Here is a 6419-nt window from a genome sequence, read left to right on the forward strand (position 1 = left end):
CTTGCATTTAGAAAGGAAAACCCAAGTAATGGAGTTGAAGCCATGCAACCACAAGGGCTCTTCGAGAAGAAAAAGTGGTTTATAAGACTAGTTTTGTGCCTCCTTACACTCCAGTCCATTTAAACAGATTTACATGTACAAAGAAAAATCAACGGCAGTTTAAAGCACAATTCAAAGCCTCTACTGTAAACTAAGTTTGTTTTTAAAATGAAGTTCCTGTAGGTCTTTAGAGCAGCTTTACAATTGATTTCTTTGTCCATTACTTGCATTGTCAATGCTGAAGATGCTGGGCAAATGGTGGTATAACTAAGGAGGTGGTAGTGGTAGTGGCGTTGTTATTGTTGATGGTGGTGGTGATGATGGAAGTGGCTGTGGCATTGGTATGTTGGGGGAGGTGATATGTTGGGTATATAGTGATGGCAATGTTGGTGGTTGTGATATTGATAGTGGTGGTGGTAGTAGTGGTAGTGGTGGAGGTGGTGGGGGTGGTGGTAATGGTGGTGGTGGTGGTTGAAGTGTTGGTGGTCAGAGCCTTAATCCAAATATTACATGGAAGAGATTCTCTACAGAGTGGTACTCGCAATGGATGGATACAAATTTCAAAACAAAATAAATCATAACTTGTAAAAATAGGCACTCATTGCAATAATGATCATACATTGGCCACGTTAGTTTTTATATCACTAATGACTTTGCATTACTAATTAAAAGAGCAGAGTAAACAAGAGCTGCTAAAAACTCATACAAATGTAATTCATGATCTGTCGAACATTGTAACTAAAATTAAGTTTCAATTTACCATGAATGATGAGAATTTACACTTACGGCATGTATGAATGGCTGTGCACAATAACAAAATGAAGTGTTGCACTGGTTACAAACGAAAAGCCTGTATTCACAAATTTAAAAGAAAAATCGACACAATAATAACTTCTCATTCACACCAAAACACAGATTGTGTTTCTGTGATGTATAGAATAGACAGCCACCCATTTCATTGTCAATTGAAACCTCTGAAAGGTTTTAAAGGGGTGGTACAATTGGATCTTTTTTTTGTAGGTAGAAGCCCAGATTTGACTTGTACAATAAAAGCTGGCCGGACATGAAGGGACTTTTTCTTTTGCTGCTATACGCCCGATGAATAGATCAAGCAACACCGCAGAGTGGTCTTTTTTCTATTCTTTTTAAGAAAGTGAGGGGGTAATGTTAAAGAATACAAGTTTTGTATTGATTGTAGTTTTTTCAATAACATCTCCCCCAGTGACAAAGACTACCTACATGGCATGTAAATGATGAAGAGGTTGTAACACGGCTATTTTCTGAATGAAACTCAATGGATAGAGCCATAGAAATGTTAGCTGAGAATAAGAAAGATTTCTCACACAGGATGGCAGGTTGTCTAACTTTGAAGGGATTCAGTAACTTTCAAACAATTCTTCACTGCAATACCCTCAAATTTAAGTAATAAGGTGTCAATTTGAAGACCCCCAATTTTTCCTGTTCAATTGTATCATCATGTGCTCCACAAAACATAAGTGTACAGGGATGACTACTTTCCCTTCAGTCTACAGTTTTAAATTATCTCTACATGTACATCACATAAAATATTTATTTCAATCTTTGATATTCATGGAAGCCTGTTTAATCATGCATGCACTTTGCAAAGAATTTCAAGATTTAAAGAAAGAATCCCTTTAAAACACAATATGAACAATTGGGTTCTGTATGTCTTGAAGTGTAAATACGAAATAAACTTGCCTTCAACACTGACAGCAGCAATTAATATCTTCACTAAGATTTACACCTTCTTGTATCAACATTCCAACTATGTCTTAAAAGTACATACATGTACATGTAATAAAGCAAACTTTACTGAATAAGACAAGAGATCCGTAGAGAGATATGTAAGAAATACTAAATAAGACTATAACTAGATTTTTCAAAACTTCCCTTTCTATATGGTTGTTTTCTACTGTTTTTGTATTTCAGTCTGAATTATTTACCATCACATACCATTGCCTGTACATATACATACCATCAAAGATTCAGGATGGTAGTAATAACCCACCTTTGAAAATGTAAGATTTTAATGATATCTTCCTTAATCAAGCCCACCTCAATATTTGCAAAAATGTTTACAAACCAAACAAAAAGCTATGTTCATCATTGAGTACAAGGTTAGTGAGCTTTCAACATTCTATCACATCCATCATCTTTATCTTTCTATTCAGTTGCAGAGGGATTCAAGAGAAGGCAGAACGGAAATGAAATATTATTTGGGGATTAAGTGAGACCCCTTTTAATCTTAATCCCCAAACAACTGAAGGATTAGACATCAGAGTCGGCCCTAAATCAAAAAGGGGGCTGTGGGAAATGCCTCAGACATTCATATCATTATTCATCATCATGTCTTAAGGACAAAAATAGTTCTTTCCATACGAGTCCACACAGCAAAAACTGTGGTGTTAACTGGTGTACACAGAGGACCACACCAGTTATTTTACATCGGTGTTAAATTGGTGGTGCTAGTTTTACACCTATAGGTGTTATTACAATACCTTTGGTTGTTACATTTACACTCTTTGGTGTTATGTTCAATCTTTAGGGTGTAATTTTAACACCTCAGAGTGTGGTCCTCTATTAACACCAATTGGTGTCAGTTTTAACACCACAGTTGTTACAGTGCAGAAACAGAATATGGTAAATTCATGAAATTCATGAATCAAGAAAATTACTATATAAAAGTAACATGTGTACATACACATGTACATGTACATGCATTTAGTGACTTACATCATAAAACATCCAACAAAGTATTCAATAAGCTACTCATACATGTATAGGAAACATACTGAAAGTACAGATAATTTTTTCTAATATGGACTGGTTTAACAGAACATAAAGAAATAGATTTCCTTAATTCCACTACGGCAGATACCCAGCTTACGTAAGAATCATATATCAAATATCAAATCAAAAACAGTTGATAAAGTATAAGCTCTTTGAAAGTAAAATATCAATAAAATTCTGACTATGTACGTAGCATACTCAGAGAGTACACTACACTCTAAAACACTGAGTACCGGTACAATTTTACCCAATATCAGGCAGAAAGGGAAAATGCATGTTTGCTGGGTATTTTTTTACCCCCATCTTGGGCTATTTCAATGCAACATTGCATAAGATTCTTTTTACCCAACCAACATGCATGTTCCCATTTTACCCAATATTGGGTAAACCTTTTATTAGAGTGTATCAGAATACCTTTGTACTAATCGCTAGAGCTGGCTACAAACCAAGGTTATCAGATACACTATGGGCTAATGGGGGCTCTACATGTAAGCTAAAAATAAACTTCAGCTATAGATACAATGAAGTACCTTGTCAACTTCAAAGTTATGTAAAGACCTCAAGTGATTGCAACTGATAACTTCATAATAAATTGCTCATGGGAAACTATAAATCTTCATTATCTTGATTACCAAACTTGGGGGAAAACACTGAAAAACAGAAAAGCAATACAAAAGCAATCTAAATTAGTATTACGGATTAAAAATGGGGAGAGAGAGCAATGCACACATATCGATGCTTTGCTGCTTGCCGAAACAACAAATTGGTACCCCTCACACGTGCCGAAGATTTTTTTTTTAAAGAGGTGCCGGAGCAATACGAAACTGTATGGAAAACACTCCAGAAATCAAACATGGCCTGTTGGCCTTAGCAAACTTTGAGAATAGAATTTGGAGGATAATCTGATGTCCGTCGGGCAGGATCAGACGATCTTGTCGGCATCCTCTTAGGGGTGAAAGTTAGAGAATTCTCTCTTGGGCAAATCTACTTGGTCAGGTCTGGCTTGGATTCATCTCATTCAGCACCCCTAAGGTGTGTTTATGCTCAAAATTTGTTTTTCCAGATTTCAACTGAACTTAGTTCAAATTATGTTAACATCCTTTTCCTTATAAGAATTGATGAAGAGCATCACTTGCAGAATCACAAAACTTAAAAGAGATCACCATCTCTCTTTTTTTAATTCAAGAATGAAGGTAACATCACTTACACTAGCATTAATGCTGACATTTTGGTTCAAACAGACTTTAAAATATGATGGAGATGTCACTCACAAAAGTAAACCTTAAGCAACAAAGATGTCTCACAAATGGATTTAAATGTCCTTTTGAAGATGATTATTACCTCCAGTAGATATCACTGAATGTACTATGAATTACAATAGACTACTGCAGTATAAGTTATTGCCATTTATACATTCCCATTTCAACTCTGGGCACCAAGAGGCAAGTTAATCCACCTTAAAATACCCAGTCACTTGGTCTGTATTGTGTGTTTAAATTAAATGTTGCTGTTTTTAGGCAATTATCTAAGAGTTTCATGTCAGAGTTTGGATTTTACTTTACAAAACCCTTACATGTATCTGCACTGTATGCTATGACTGGTTCTACGAACTGGCTTATTTGACAGTGTGCATGGACAAATATTGTGCAACATGACTGTGTTATCTTATTCTATTTTACTACTAACTAGACTGAAAAGATTGAGCACAACCAATATTGCATTTAAATGTGTATTTTCAATGTGCATACCGAAAAACTACTTTTTGAAGTTTTGAAAATTATGCATCAACACACCCCTTGATGTATTTTCAAGCCATCTCGTCTGGGATTAACAGCACAGTCTTTCATGACCTATGATCATAAGGTACGATGAGAGGACTTCATTTCAAGTGGCCTCTGGCCACGAAAGCAACTTTAGCCCAAAATTGAGCAGACTACATGACTTGTACTTATTTTATACAAGTCCACTCAGACCCCGTCTCTTGAACTGTTTCCAATAATATTCCCCTCAAAATGACACTCACCCTTTAAATCCTTTTGCAAAGGAAAAATACATGTTCATTTGAAGAGCATATTTTCAAAATACGTACAGGTAAACATAATTAATACTGGTTTTTTCATTTTTTCAATCTCCAAATTTAATCTCTAAAGAATATGATCTACAATGAAAATTACATACTGTAGGCTAGAGTGTTTAACCTGTCTAGTCTCAGTTTCTTTGAAATTAATGAGATATACACAGAGATGCACAACATTTATAACACACCTCTTACTTTATCCCGGCTTTATCCCATCAACTTAATGACTTAATGACCAACTTAGAGCATGATTGTGATGTAATAATCTACTAATTGATATGTTGAACCTGCTCTATGGACTCTTTTTAGGTCAAATGATTTAAAGGAGTTACAGACCTGATAGAATTTATTAAATAAGAGGTATGTTGTCTCTATCGTAAAGAGAAATTCCAGTAGTTGCAGTAAACACTAGGTGGTTTCAGACCGCCTCGAAGTTCGCCAGTTCCAGGTATTCTCTGATCGGGAAATTTACCCCGATCAGAAAATACCAGGTATTTTGGTAATGTGAAAGCAAACTACGCGTAATCTCCCCGAAAGAAAATACCCGCTAAATAGTAGGTACTTGGCGAAATTACGAGAACTTTCGTGGGGATTTTTCCAAGGTCGCAGGTATTTTGGCGATGTGAAAGCAAATTACGGGAACTTTTATCCCAGCGTGTCGTTGGGCACGGCGGCGTGGGTGGCTGCTGGGCTAGAGATTTTGAATCTCCCGCCTTGCCTGCTTATCAGACCACATTGCGCATGCTCGTAACTTCGGGAACTTATCCCGAAGGATGTGTTTCGGGGCGGTGTGAATGCAGGAATAATTAACGGGTATTTTTTAGCCTTAAAAAGTTCTCGTAATTTAACGGGGATATTTGTGATCGAGGCGGTTTGAAACCGCCTACTGATTTCATGAGAAAGTCTGTAAGACAAGGCTTAATTGTCAGTATATCATCGAGGATCTAGATCTGGTACAGTTACATTAACTGAACTTTGTGAAATCTTGAAATCTACGCTGAAAAATTTTCACACCGAAGATCCCCAACACAGATAAGCGCAAGTGGGACAATGTATAATTATTGCTTAGAGCGTCGTCGGGCCCGAATCCTGTCCGAATCCTGTGCTTATTTGCTGATTTCTCAGCAATTACACAATTTTGTCTAGAATCCTTTGGCACATGCATTTTATTTATTTATACAAACAGACACTTTGGTGGTCATTTTATTGGATTCTGTACGAACTCATTTTGATATTGTCACCAAAACTAGCATGTACCTTTAAGAAAAACTATTTCACTATTATCGATGCAAACAAATATTGTATGATCATGTTTATCCATGCCCCCTCTCTCTCTTTCTACTTTTCCTCATTTCTTCTCTTTTCTTCACTTTCTTTTTCTTCTCTTTCTCTTTCCATTACCCCATCTCTTTCTCTCTCTCTCTCTCACACACACACACATTTTTTTACTCTTTGTTTCTTTCACTCTAATCATTTTCCTTTCAATCATTAC

The sequence above is a fragment of the Lytechinus variegatus genome, chromosome 2 (genome assembly GCF_018143015.1).
Source record: "Lytechinus variegatus isolate NC3 chromosome 2, Lvar_3.0, whole genome shotgun sequence".
Classification (NCBI taxonomy): domain Eukaryota; kingdom Metazoa; phylum Echinodermata; class Echinoidea; order Temnopleuroida; family Toxopneustidae; genus Lytechinus; species Lytechinus variegatus.